This window comes from Furipterus horrens, unplaced genomic scaffold, assembly GCF_987537825.1.
Source record: "Furipterus horrens unplaced genomic scaffold, mFurHor1.1.pri manual_scaffold_6, whole genome shotgun sequence".
Taxonomy (NCBI): domain Eukaryota; kingdom Metazoa; phylum Chordata; class Mammalia; order Chiroptera; family Furipteridae; genus Furipterus; species Furipterus horrens.
Window position 1 is genome coordinate 65,433,946 of NW_028327176.1, and position 15,371 is coordinate 65,449,316.

The 15,371-nt window shown below is 37.3% G+C and overlaps 1 non-coding gene across 1 annotated transcript; it reads left to right on the plus strand.

Annotated features, from left to right (window-relative positions):
* The first annotated feature begins 12,623 nt into the window (after nt 1–12,623).
* Nucleotides 12,624–12,787, plus strand: LOC150006333 (U1 spliceosomal RNA). The gene has a single exon (XR_016512032.1). It is a non-coding gene; the product is annotated as a U1 spliceosomal RNA (small nuclear RNA).
* The last annotated feature ends 2,584 nt before the right edge of the window (nt 12,788–15,371 follow it).

Below are 15,371 nucleotides of genomic sequence, written 5' to 3' on the forward strand. Positions count from 1 at the left end.
CATTGCCTTCCCTGGTCAGAATTATGTTAGGAACTTGGGCTGAGACTCCTGGAAAAAAATGATATCTTAGAGGTCAAGGATGCTTGAATTACATATGAGTAAAATAGCATTTAAAGGTAACCAAATTTAAAAAGAATATTTTGTTTTTTCACTCTTCCACTTGGTGAAAAAAATTGGACTTAAATGTAAGTTATAATGATTTTTACTTATGTTTTGATTAAAAGACTCAAAATAAGATATTTTCAAAATAATGTTTCAAACAAAGCTATGCAGACATCCTCCATAAAATAAAATTGTGCATTTTGGGATAAAATGCTTAGTTTTAAATAGTGGAGAACAGCTTATCAAGGAACTGAAGAATGGTTTTGGCTAACTGTAAAGAGACCAGATCAAGGAAATGATCAAACTCATTAGCACTGAGACCACAAGGTCAACATTTCAGAAGACACTACTCAATCCAGATTCTATTTCTGGATTTTTCCTTTCCATAAAAGTTCCACTAATTTGAACTTCTTTATTTCCAGTCATTCACTGACTAAACAAATACAATTTCCTGGGTGAGATGTGGTGTGCTTTGCAGATAATTGCTGTTGTTCTGGAAGAGCTCAGGTGCCTACCAGAATCTTAAAAATAAAATGCACCACCAAAAGTGCTTAAAATCTATTTTAAGCATTCAGTTGCCTTATAGTATCTTTCTCTCACTTCTATAGTCAAGTATTTTTAAAGTTGATTAATTTTATGATCCTCTTTGCATTTGAATTGTGCTCCCATTTCATTCTGTAGTTGATAAGAGCTATTTAAAAGGGAGTTTATACCTGGTTCATTGTGCATATATGCTTAAATAATATTATAATAAAAAAACAGTAAAAATCTGAATAAAGTAATCTAGCAGATTTTTTTCCTTTAAATGGTTTTCATACACTACTAAAGTTTCAGATATGCTTGGGCTGTGCTGAAGGTCAAGGGCTTTGTTGTAGAGAAAGCCAGACATGGCTTCAAACCTCAGCTGCAGCATTTACTGGTTCTATAATCATATATAAGTTAAACTTCCTGAGTCACGGTTTAGTCATCAATTAAACATGAATGATGATAATAGTACCTACTTCAAAGGACTTCTGTGGAAAATAAAAATGTATTATATATAAAATGATTGTTCCATAGTAAGTACACAATGAAAATAAATGCTATTCTTATTTTTTCTTTTATTTTTTTATTCTTACCAGATAATAACAAATAAAACTTATTCAAGAAATAATGAATCTCCCTCCAAAAAGAAAGTTTTTTTTAAAAATTTTATTTTGGTTTTTCAATTACAGTTGTCCCCTTTTCCCCTAATTTCTCTCCCCCACCCAACCCACCCCCTCTCCCGCAATCATATCCCTCCCCGTTGTCCATGTCCATGAGTCTTTTATACGGGTTCTTTGACTAAACCCTTCCCTTACTTATCCCCCTTCTCTCCCTTTCCCCTCCCCCCTATTGACTGCTATTTTGCTCTTCGTTCTATTTAGTTCCTTTGTTTGTGTTGTTCTTTAGTTTCCTGTATTAGGTGATATCATATGGTATTTTTCTTTCTTTGCTTGGCTTATTTCACTAAGCATAATTCTCTCTAGTTCCATCCATGTTGTTGCAAATGGCAGGAGTTCCTTCTTTCTTTCTGCTGCATAGTATTCCATTGTGTAAATGTACCACAGTTTTTTGATCCACTCATCTACAGATGGGCACTTAGGTTGTTTCCAGCACTTAGCTATTGTAAACAGTGCTGCAATGAACATAGGAGTGCATAAGTTCTTTTGAATTGGTGTTTCAAGATTCTTCGGGTATAATCCTAGTAGTGGAGTCGCTGGTTCAAAAGGCAGTTCTGTTTTTAATCTTTTGAGGTAATTCCATACTGTTCTCCATAGTGGCTGCACCAGTCTGCATTCCCACCAACAGTGCAGTAGGGTTCCCATTTCTCCACATCCTCGCCAGCACTTGTTGCTTGTTGATTTGTTGATGATGGCCATTCTGACAGGTGTAAAATGGTATCTCATTGTGGTTTTTATTTGCATCTCCCTGATGGCTAATGATGTTGAGCATTTTTTCATGTGTCTATGGACCTTCTGTATGTCCTCTTCAGAGAAGTGTTTGTTCAGGTCCCTTGCCCATTTTTTAATTGGGTTGTTTGTTTTCTTGATGTTGAGTCGTATAAGCTCTTTATATATTTTAGAAATCAGTCCCCTGTCTCTGATGTCATTGGCAAATATGTTTTCCCATATGGTTGGTTTCCTTTTCATCTTGCTGATGTTTTCTTTTGCTGAGCAGAAACTCTTCAGTTTGATGTAATCCCATTTATTTATTTTTTCCTTTATTTCTCTTGCTTTAGGAGATGTATCCGTGAAGAGATTGTTACGTGAGATATCTGATATTTTCTTGCCTATGTTTTCCTCTAGGACTTTTATGGTGTCACGGCTTACATTTAAGTCTTTGATCCATCTTGAGTTTATTCTTGTGTGTGGTGTAAGTTGGTGGTCTAGTTTCATTTTTGAAAGTTTTATTTTTAAAAGAAATTTCTAAAAAGGTTGCTATTTAGTTGGTTATACCAGTTGGTAACTAACTGAATCACACCAACAACCAAAATAATAGAAATGAACTGATGATTCAATGAAAATTTTAATTATCAATAATAAAATTTAAAATAGCTGCTATTTTTAACCACCTACTATTAAACTTTTTTATCTTATTTGTACCTTACAAAGTAAATACATATTATTATTCTCAAATTAGAGAAGAAAAAGAATAGTAAATAGTCTATTTCTCCTTTAAAAATAATTCAGTTGGATATCCAGTTTCAGCCACAATATAAAAAAAGCTCGAAATTTTGTCATTCCCCTACTTACCAAAAGGAAAAGCTGAAAAAACTAAAATGAATGAATTTTCTTGGAACCTTTAGAGAACAGAGGTCACAGGGCAAATCTCCATCCCTGAATCTGGAGATAAGCAAACATAGAGAACCACACAGGGAATATGTGTACCTGAAGCAGAACTCCCTGGAACCATAAACCAGTAGGAACACTTTTGAGGTCATTTAAATAAATTACTGGGGCTTGGGTATGCAATAACTTGAACATGAGAAACTTCTGGGCACCACAGCCTTAGCAGGCCTCCCACACTTTCATGGATTTTACTTCCAAGAACCACTGTTACTGTTAAGAGCCGAGAAATATGCTCTAAGGCTCTGGCAGGGATAGGGAAGAAATAACCACTGAGGCACACTACATGAAGAGAATTCTGCACACACCAAAGGCCTGCTCTTGAGGGAAGAAGGCTTTACCAGAACCTCATCCAACCTAGAGGGAAAGGCACTTATCAATGATTGTTTAGCCTTCCTGGCTCACCTACAGTGGGGGGAGCCATGAGATCCTTGTGCAGGTCACAGCCCTGGGATACAGGCTAAACACTTATAAGATTATATAACGCCTCTCTTCTCCCATACCTTAGCACCAGTTTAATAACAGTGGATTATAGTCAAACAAGGTACAAGATGTAGATTCTATCTTAAAGAGAGTTCTTAGGGTAGCAAGAGGTCAAAAGGGCAGAAAAAAAAAAAAAACACTAAAGAAATTTGAACTCTCTGGAACCTGCACTTATACCAAACACGAAACACAGCCCAATTCTTAAACACATTAACAAAACCTCACACAAAAGGTCTTTTTATTTCAGTTCCTATTACTCAATAAAATATGTCTGTCTTTCAACAGAAAATAACAAGGCCAACTAAAATGCAAGAATAATCACAACCTGAAGAAACAGAGCAAACATAAATACCAGAAAAAGATGATATAGATTTTTTATCATAAGACAGTAAACTTAAAATAACTACAATTAATAAAAGGAGGACTCTAATAGAAAGAGTATACAATGTGAAAGAATGATAGGTAATATAAACAGAGAGAGAGGGACTCTGAGAAAGAATCAAAAAGAATGATAAAAATAAAAACCACCACAACAGAAATGAAGAATGCATCGATGGACCCTTTGGTAGACTGGATATGGCCAAGAAAAGAATATGAAATTAGCATAGATCACTAAAAACTTTCAAAAATAAAATAAAAAGAATAGAAAATGCTTACTGAAAAGTACAGAACACTCAAAAACTGTGAACAATGTCAAAAGGTATAACACATTTTGGAATACCAGAAGAAGAAATAGATAACAGAGCAGAAAAACTATTTGAATTAATAATCACTGAGGAATTTTCAAAATTAATGACAGACACCAAACCACAGGTTTGGAATGCACAAAGAACAAGAGGATAAATATAAAAACAAAAACTACACCAAAACATATTATTTCAAACTGCAAAAGAAAAAAAAATTGAAGACAAAGAAAAAAATCTTAAAATAAGTCAGAGATGGAAGATATGTCATAACAATAGAGTCATAAGGATCAGAATTTCAGTGGACTTATCAGGAACAATGGAAGCAAGAAGAAAATGGAATATTTTAAGTGCTGAAAGAAAAACTACTGTTTAAAATTTCTATATTCAGTGAAATTGTCTGTGAAGAATGAAGTAGAAATAAAAGCCTTCTCAGACAGACAAAAACCGAGGAAATTAACCACAAGGAAGCAGGCCCTGCAAGTTGTGTTAAAATAGGTCCTTCAGAAAGAAGGAAAATTATATAGGTCAGAAACTCAGATCTGCATAAAGAAAAAAAGAATGTAAGAGAAGAATAAATGAAGATAAATTCACTTTTTAATTTTCTTATTCTTAAGATATCTAGAAGGTAATGGTTTAAATTAATAACAGTAATAATTTTTGGAGTGCTTATAGCATATGGATATGTAAAAGTAATGACAGCAATGTAATAAGAAACTGGATGGAGGAATTGGGAATTCCCTACTATAAGGCACTCGCACTACTCTTAAAGTGATGTAGTGTTATTTGAAAGGGAATTTAGATTAGTTGTAAATATATATGGCAAACTCTAGGCAACCACAAAATTAGTTTTTGAAAGAACTTAAATTGATAAGCTAAGAGAAAAGATAAAATAGAATCATATAAAATACTCAGTTAAAACTAAGGAAGACAGAAAAAGCTAAGGGAGGGAGGGGAGACCAAAGGACAAATGCAGCATTTAAGAAACAGTTACAAATATGCTAAATGTTGATGCAACTATATAAATAATTCTAAATATGAATGATCTAAGTACATCAATAAAAGATAAAAATTGTCAGAGTGGATAAAAATGATTTAATCACCTCAGGTATAACCTTATTATGCAAAATAAGGAAATTGAAATGGAATATAAATTTTAACAGATGCATATTTTTTATTTTTAAAATCCTATTTAGGTAGAAACATTATTTTCACAAACTTGGAGTGTATTTATTTTATTTATAACATGTGAGACTAGAGTAGTTGGAAGCATTTAAGGCAGATGGAATAGAATGTGTCAAGACTGGGGTTAAAGCTGAGCTTGGCTTGTTAGAAAATCTAAAAGAAGTCCAGCAGATAAAAGGGTTGAGTTTCTGGAGAGGTGGGGTGGGAGGAAGAACTGGAGAAATAGGCAAAGATCACAGCAATCACAGATAGAGCTTCACCTTGTGAAACCAACTGAACTTCATATCAAGTTCCAGTTTAGTAGGAAGCCACTGCCAGGTTAGTGAGAGAGTGGGAAATTGATTAGATTTGCATTTTAACAGTCATTTTAGCTAATCAGTAGGATAGATGAAATGAGCAACAGAAATGAAGACATTCATGAGGGAAATTCACTTGGGACAAGATATGGTGGTGGCTGGAAGCAAGGTGGAGGTACCAAAAGATCTGCACTTGCGATTGATTGGTGTAGGGCTAAATCAAGACCAACAAAGCATGAGTTACTCTGAATGGGTAGGAGTGCCTGGTAAAGGAGCAAGTCCAAGTTTTATCTAATGTTAGGGAATATAAGCAATAAACAAGAAAGAATGGGAGAAGGAACGCAAGAGAGACTTTATCAAGGTAGAAGTAATAGCACAAATACTATTAATATTAAAAATACTATATATATGCAGACTCCTTTATATCTATTAAAATAGTACATAAATTATATAGTTAGAAAAACAGATGATCAATACCTAGAAATGTGGAGAGCATTCATACCCTCAAAATAGTAGATAAATCTAATGTGCAGTAGAATAAAGCAATTTTGATAAGCTGAAAACTTCATGAATATATGATAATATTTGTTTCTTCAAAACTACTCTTTTTAAAAGTGGAATGTTGTTATTACAATTGCAATATGCACAACTGATAAACCCTTTTATGATAGGTGAAGTAGTAACTAGTCATTTACATATCTTTCATCCCACTTCACTTTATAAAAATGTGTGCTGTTAAGTTTTCAGCATGACATGCATCTTTAACAACCCACCTGGATTTTAATATTATTTGTTATGGAATCATAACTACAGAGTTTAATATTATAGAGATTCTAGTATCCTAAAATCAGAGAGAGTTGATTCAACTGGGAAATAGTTGGATTTCTGGGAAATGGTTGCATTAATCACTGGAATTATAAAATATTTTAAATCATGTCCTGGATATATAAAATAGGGGAATTTTTTTGAATTAATTAATAAAATTAAACTAAACAAAGCAGATTTTCTGGTGTTTAACTCTATTTTAAATGACAAAATAAAGCAGGTGATAACATTATTGCAAAGCTCTCTCCTTGGCTACTCATAGTTAATTAAAACATAAACCTTATTCTGAACCATGTGAAATGCCTTAAGGAATGTTACACAAGACATATAGAAACTCCATTATCCCTGCAAAAGTGACTGGGATTAATTAAAATATGATTAATCTGTCACAGTTTATCTCAATATTGTTCAATTATCATTAGCCCTCATATTCTAGAATAGATGCAGTCCATCAAAATTGACTCTCAAATGAATTCTGCTGCCCCACTTTCTTCCAAAAGTAGAGCTATATTCTAAGAGAAGAAGGAGGAGAAAAGATGCAAAGAAGAAAGGAGGAGTAAGAAGGAAGAGGAGAACAAGAAAGAAAAAGAAAAATGAGAAGGAAGAGGAGAAAGAGGAGTAGTAAAAGAAAAAGAAAGAAATGCAGCAGGAGGAGGAGATAATGGAGAGGCGGGAGGAGGGGAAGAAGGGAGGGAAGGAAAGAAGGAGAAAGAGCTGAGGCAAAAAGCAAAAGAGGAGGGATGAGGATTCAGAGATTGGATGGTTTTACTGCACACAGATGGTTTATCAGACACTAAAATTCATGTGGCTGTTCTGTCAATCAAGTTTCTCTATTAATTCAGAAAAATGTCTAGATGCCACCCCTTTCTCTCCACAAGATTTCCTCTCTAACATCACTTGCCATTTAAAAGCTTTTCTGAGACTTCCGGCCAAGATGGAGGCTTAGACGGACACGCTCGGTCTCCCTCTACAACTAGAGAGGAATACAACTACTTCAAAACAAAAGATAACTAGAAATTCCAGAAAATAAAACTACACGGAAGCCCAACGTACAAAGTTATAAACCAGCAGCGCCCTTTGGGCAGGTAAGAAGAGCAAAAGGGGGCGGTGCTGTTTGCGGTCGCACCAGGGACAGCGGCAGGGAGAACAATCCCAGCGGCAGGGAGAACAATCCCGGCTGCATAACCCTGGCAGCTTGCAACTCCAACGCTGGGGAAAGCAGCCACCACATTGCCTTGAACAGTGAGGCCCAGAGGGTGGGAGGACAGATCCCGGTCTCCTAGTGGAATAACTGTGTGAATCCATCTTGGGCCCCCGCCCCCACACAAACCGCCACAGCGCTGCGAAATAGGTTGCGGAATGGTGCCGGTCACTGGGTTATGACCACAAAGCACCACAGCGCAGCAAAAAAGGTTGCGGATTGCTGCCGGTCGCTGGGTCGTGACGAGTACACAGGCACTGCCCCCTATAGCCGGCCCAAGAAAACAAAACGCATCTGTCAAAATGAGGCAGACAACTATAGAAATCCCGGTGGCGCAGCTCACCAGGCAACAGATGAAGAATCTGACAGATGAACAAATAAGAAACCTGTCAGAGGCTCAGTTCAGGGCCATTGTTATCAGGTGGCTTACAGGATTAACAAAAGATCTGGAAAAAGATGAGAAAGAATTGAAAAATACTCATACTGAAAGGAACAAAACCACATACGAGACAGATGGTGAGGAAATAAAATCCAGAGTTCAAATCAACAAACCAGAACATAGAGAAGGAACAAACAGTCAACCAGTGCAGAGAGAAAAAACGGGAAGCAAGGAAAATGATGAGAGGATCAGAAACCTCTGGGACAGCTATAAAAGGCCCAACATAAGAATCATTGGTTTGCCAGAAGGTGAAGAAGATGAACTAGAAATTGAAAAATTAAGTGAAAATATAATAAAGCAGAACTTCCCAAACTTGGGGAAGGAAATAGACTTACAGGTCCAGGAAGCACAGAGAATTCCAAAAAAACTGGACCCAGGGAGAACCACTCCAAGACGCATTATAATCAAAATGTCAAAAGTTAAAGATAAAGAGAGAATCTTAAAAGCAGCAAGAGAGAAGAAAAGAATCATGTACAAAGGGGTCCCAATTAGACTATCAGCTGACTTCTCAAGGGAGACCCTGCAGGCAAGAAGGGACTGGCAAGAAATATTCAAAGTAATGAAAAGCAAAAACCTACAACCACGAATACTCTATCCAGCGAAATTGTCCTTCAGAATAGAAGGGCAGAGAAAGTGTTTCCAGGACAAAACAAAACTGAAAGAGTTCATTAGATCCAAACCACTGTTATATGAGATGTTAAAGGGACTGGTTTAGAAAAAGGAGGATCAAAACTATGAAATCTAAAATGAAAACTGCATCACAAGAAACAACAACAGAAGCTAGGGAATTGAAACAAAGGCAAACTAAACAGGCAACGAGAGTGGAAAAAGAACTATAGGTATGGGGAACATATTGGGGGGAGGTCAGCAGGGAGGGGGAAGGGGGAGAGGGAGGGAGATGATATAGGAATTAAGGATCATGGTAGGAGGGAATGGAATAGACAGAGAGAGGTTGAGAAGAACTATATGCACAACTAATGGACATGGACTAAAAGGGGGGGACAACTGGAGGGAGGGGGGCCACCGGGTGGAGGGGAGAAGAGGGAAGGGAAATTGGGACAAATGTAACATTATAATCAATAAAACACATTAAAAAAAAGCATATGAAAAAATAAAAATAAAAAATAAAAGCTTTTCTTATCATGGAAACCATGGGTCTTCAGCACCTTCCATCTCTGTGCTTCTTTCTTTGTTTGTCCAGGTTTACTTCTCCTGCAACAGTGCTTTAACATACCTCCTGGCCAAAGGGTACAGCTGCCCAACACACGTGAAGCCTGAATGTCTCCATTTGTGTATGTAAGTGTATGTGTGTGAGTCTTGTTGAAAACTTTTTTGGTAGCACCTACTTGGAGAAAAAAATGCATAGCATGTCTGAGATTAGAGAATTAAAAATTTCTAAAAACAGCTTTCCAGAATATTTTCAAAACGTGATTATTATGTAAAACTGAGTTCAATTATTTTAAATCTGAAAAGAAACTTGATTCCTCTCAGTCTTCTCTCTACTGCAGAGATGGACAGCAGACGAACCATCCTCCACTGCTCAGGAATCAAGCCCCATTCAGACATGCAAGCCCATGCTCATTGAACATGTTTCTGTGTCAAACGCTGTGCTGACTGAGCATTGTAACAAATACAAGGCCATTTCTGCCCTCAGGAAAGCCTCAGTGCACAATTCCAGGGGGGCATTTTCCCTATGTGCCCACATGCTGACAGCCCTTGTGCCAAGCAGAGCACAGCCTGGTGCAGCTCCTAGGCTCAAGACTGTAGTCCAGTTGGCAGGTGCTAGCACAGAGGTAGGATAAAACCCCTCAGCGTAAGGAGTGGTCCCACAGAGGCGGTGACATTGGAGGGGAGTCTTAGGGGACATATTAAACTTAGCCAAGGAGAGAGGAGGGATGGGTTAATGTAAAAGGAGAGGCAAGCCTAAAAATATGAAGAGGTAAAAGAGCGTGAAAAGTTCTGGAATTTCACATTAAAGTCCTCATCACTGTCTGCTTGTGAAAAATTAGATCTGGCTACCCTAAGGCAGCATGTAAATATAGAGGTGAGTATTGATTGCTCTTTGAAACGGGCAGAGACTCCATCCAGGTCATTCCAATGGCCCATACCACCTACTTTATTTGCTGGTCCCAGGACACTCCCCTCATTTATGAGGGGACCCATAATAATTTGACTCTCATTTCTGGTTTAACATGTGTTAGAAAGAAAATCTCAGGCTCAAAATTGTGTCACTTGTGCTACTAGCCCATGATACTAAACCTAGATTTAATACCTGATTTAATTGCATTTGCAACCTATCCCAGAAATATCTTAATCAACCAGTATGAAATTTTTTGGTGAAACACCATTTTGAGCCTGTGGTAAGGTTATCTGCCATGTGAGCCCTCTCCATCCACTAAAGAAAGAATAGGCAATCTGCACTATTAAATCTTTGCTGTTTCCTTTCATCCAAAAGAAGATGTTCTGGCCTAAAAATACTCTTCTTTTTATTTTTTTGCTAATAATTCCCGTACTTCACCCTTCTTCCTAAAAAAACTTTCCATTTTGTCATCCCTTTAAAAGCAGCCTTCTACTTGCTAGATGAGATGCTGCAAGACTTATGAATTACTTAATAAAGCCAATTAGATCTTTAAATCTACTCAGTTGAGTTTCGTTCTTTATCAGATTGATGGCAGTGCCAAATTGGAGCAAACTTGTGACAGCTTTCAGGGACAGTAAGAAACACAGTCTTTGTGCCCACGAACCCCATTTTGAGATGACTGGCTTTCCTATTTCTCAGGGCTATTTGGTATGTCCCTCTCAGTCTGAGCTCCACTCTCTCTTAGAGTTTGAGTTACCAACCTAATAAACTTTACAGTCTAGAAATTAGTGGTCCAGCTGGCAGATAGTTCTGAAACCCAAAGTCTCTGCACCTTGGTTCATTTTTCAATTCCATATTGAAATCCCTTCCCCAATTCCAGTCCGCATTTTCATGTACTGTGGTTTGCTGATTTAGTTTACACTAGCAATTGCTGGTAGTGTGCACAGGGTCTCTGTTGACCACTCTGCAGTAACGCTTAACCCCCAGCCCCTGGTTTTGTCCCTGTTGGGAACTGCCAACAGTTTACTCTGCAGTTTCCCATTTGTTTGGAATTCTTCCCCAGATTCTAGATTGGGAACAGCTGGTGGCCACTTCAGTTCTCCTTCTGTTTGGGACCGATCCACAGTCCTCACTTTCTGAGATCTGCTCTTTCAATCTGTCCCCAATCCCTAGTTCATTGGTTATTGCTGATGTCCACAGTTGCATTTCTTTGGTTACTGTTGGTTTCTGTTAATGTGTACATGAGGCAAAGGCTATTGCTTAAAAAAAAAACCTCAAAAGCCAAAGAGCTTAGATGGTGGTTTGTGAGAAAATCAAAGGCCTACCTAAAGAAATTGAATCCTTTGTATCCAAAAAATTGAGTGCAGCATCTTCCAGCACACCTGCTTATTTTATGCCTGAGAACTATATATAGTCTCAGAAGCTTGAGATCCTTAGCAAAATGGCAAAGTTTTACAGAAGCTTACCAAAAATTGTAATAACCATTATGGGAAGTGCACCAATTATACAGAGGCTTCTAAAATATGTTAAAATTCCAAAGTAACGTCATTGAAAAATTTGTTGCAAAAAGGTTAATAAAAAATTAAAGAGAGCCCTGACTGGCATGGCTCAGTGGGTTGGGCATCATCCTGCAAAGCAAAATGTTGCTGGTTCCATTCCCAGTCGGGGCACATGCCTAGGTTTCAGGCCAGGTCCCCAGATGGAGGTGAACAAGAGGGATATTTCTCACACACATTAATGTTTCTCTCCTTTTATCCCTCCCTTCCCCTCTCTTTAAATACAAATAAATAAATAAATAAATAATCTTTAAAAAGTTAAAGAAATAAGAGGTACCTAAAATAAAAAACAATAAGACTTATGTATAAGACTGATTTAACTTCTATTATGCCCTTCTGTCCTCCTTTACTTGAGTATTGATTCAGGTAATTCTCTTTCTGAACTGCTTTTCCACACTGAAGAGAATATTCCAAGGTTACCATTTAAAATAAAACTACCTGAGGTTGTAGCTGAACTCCCTCAGGTGTTCTTCACACCTTGGTCAAAGATTGAAATAAGAGCTATAGTTAAAGAATTTTCTAAAGTTAGAAAGGAACCCCAAAAGTTATTTAAAAATAAGAGTTATTATTTGGCCCTATGACCCTGGGCTGCCAGACCCTTATCAGTTTGCACACATGTTGGTAAGACCTGGAGATGTGCAAAAATGAATGCAAGAAGCAAGATGGCAAAACCCAAGGATGATATTTGAAATCTTTGGACAGAAAGGGAGGACAAAATAAAACCTGATCTTTTACAAGCCTGACTAAAGTCATGACTTGGAACAGACCCTGGAGTGAGATCACAAACAAAAATCCAGCAAGCTAGTAGCTTTATAGATAAATAGCTCCAGAGTCAGAGACCCAAAATAGCACTTCGGATTTCCCCATTATGTCTTCCTAAGGGATCATCATCAAAACACTGACCCCATACTTGCCTGGCAGGGGGGATACCATGATCAGGAAGGTGGTTTTTCCAGGGCAAGGCTTATCCATTGCACTCCGGATGTGCTTACCCCTGCGATTTCCCCAAATGTGGGAAATTCCACTGCATAATTTGTGGTAGTGGGGGACTGTGTTCGTGCTCTCCCTTGAAAAACAAACAAATACTGACACGGAAATTGTAATTTACTGGAACACTGAAGAACAGACTCCTCTAAAATCCTATGCCAACACTTCAAAGTAAACCTAAACGCTCTATATGGACCATTACCAAAGTTGACAAAACTCTAAGGGATTATTTTAGTAAACTGTTACATTATTCCCTTAAATGGGGAAACTAAAATTAAATCAGTGGGATTGTTCAATATTGCCATAAATATTTACTGTTTATTTTAGTTAAATCCTTATAAGATATTTGAAAGGTTTTAATAACTTTAAGATTAGAAATTTGACCAAATTGGAAGCTCACATTCAGTACCTGATAAGAATTTTTTCAGGCCTTTTCCCCTGAGCTAAATATATCCATTGGAAAAGACAGATTACTGAGTATGATATTCATTAATATGTGAATGAATGTCAGTGTTTTTTCCTCCAATCCCCAAACCTCCTCTACTTACCTCAAAATGTAACAGAACCCCTGGGCTGCTCTGATTGAAACAGAACCCACGGGCTGTTTAGTTAGGGGCCTGATTGCCCGCCACCAGAATTACAACTCTCAATACCAGAGTTTAGTGAAAATAAAAAGAATTGTTTATTTGCACATAGTCCTGCCTCCCCCTCTCAGACCTGGCCAGTCTTAGGAAAGTCAGAAACACCGTTTCCCTACTTTCTTGACACAGTTCAGCTTTACCAGTAGCTGCCAATCACTCAATTCTGATTGGGGAGGTCCTTTCTGTGCTGTGGTGCCCTCTAGCTCTCAATGTAGAACCGCCTGGATTCTCAGCCTCCTTGTAAACTGCCTTCTTCCTGTAAACCGCATGGATCTCCTCTCCTTCTCAAAATCGTGTGGTGAGAACTTCTTCTTTAAGCAGCCTGGAGACCCCTTCTCCTCCAAGCCACATGGAGGGAGCCCACGAGAGCCAGGGCCAGAGCCCCAGAGAGCCAGAGAGAGCCAGAGCCGATGAGAGCCCATACCAGAGAGCCAACCCCAGAGAGCCAGGGCCAGAGAGAGAGCGAGCCCCAGAGAGCCAGAGAGAGAGTTGGAGCGAGAGAGCCCGAGAGAGCCAGCCCCAGAGCCCCAGCTAAAATGTCCGCAGCTGCTTATATATCCCTGACTGCGTCCTCTGACACAGCGGGTGTTGCAAGCAGTTCTGACCATTCACAGAACCTTATGCAGGCTCCGTAGGCTCCTTCCGTACCATCCCACAGTCCAAGATCCCTCCCATCTTCCTGAGCCTTGGAAGTAAAGCGGATCTTTGTGCAACAATGTTTCCAGCCCCTACCTCCAGGCATGCAAGGGCATCCTGAAAGCTGCTTCCTTTTCTCTATCTCCCAGCTGCAAACTCTGGGGTTTGTTTTGGGACTCCCCTCTTTCTGTAACAAAAATATTTGTAGGTTTTCTGACAGTAGAAACAGAATTGTCCAGCAAATAAGTCCTAAAATTCCATCTTAAAGAAAACTTCCATACCTTTTCTGTGTCTTTGTCATGAAGATTTATACCCCCATCTCCTCTAGGACTTAAGAGCCAATCTTAAGTGCAAATATTTTCTTAAAAGAAAGAAAGGAGAAAGTATTTGGAAACTGGACAAATAAAAAATCTTAAATCTTAAGAGTCTTCACAAATTAGTTACTAAAAGGTCAGTGTTTTCATCTGTGTGTGTATGTATGTGTCTACATATGTATATTGTAAATCTGTGGTATTCTCAAGATGGTATTGCCAAAATTAATTTCAAAGAAGCTCTATTTGATTGGCTTAAAACAAACAAATACACATATGTATTAACATGATCTAAAATAATCTTTAGTAAATAAAAGCTAGTTTAAGTTTATTGGTTTAATTAAAGCAGACATTTCTTTAGAGCAAAAAGGTAAAAGAACTCATGGACATGGACAACAGTGAGGTGATTACTGGGGCACTAATTAAAATGAAAAAAAATACAATAAAAATTAAATTTTTTTAAATGTATAATGCAAATTAACAACGTTTTCTCTACCTAGGTTTATCAAGAATTAAATAAGATTATATTATCTCTATTACAAAATTTGTCAACAGAAAAAATAGCCTGGGGTAATAATTGACTTTGTCCAATGTTTCATGAGTTTTCATAAGTAAACTAAACAATTATTAAGAGCAAGTAAATTAAATACATGTAAATATGGTAAAAAGTTTTTAGGTGACCTTTTCAAATAGCTTTTCTAAATCTTTTCAGTAACCTGGAAACATAAGATTTTGTTAGGTTAAATATGAAAATTTATTAAAAATTTAGATTATTCCCAAGTTAGAAAAGGTATTGAAACATAATTACTGAATATAGGTTTATCTACTTTTGGGTTTCTCTTGCAGAAAAACTGAACATAAATTTAGATCTATTAGTAAACATGTTTTATGCCACACTTAGAAATTTTCTATGAAAAAGTATATTTCTAGAAATTATAAAAAGTATAAATTTGTCAAGACGCAGAATGCTAATATAAGACAGTTAGTAAGTGTTTACTCCTTAGTTTTCACTAGAAATAAAGATTCTTAAAAGAAAAAAAATTTAACATGTAACAGAAACTACTGAAATAATAATGAGG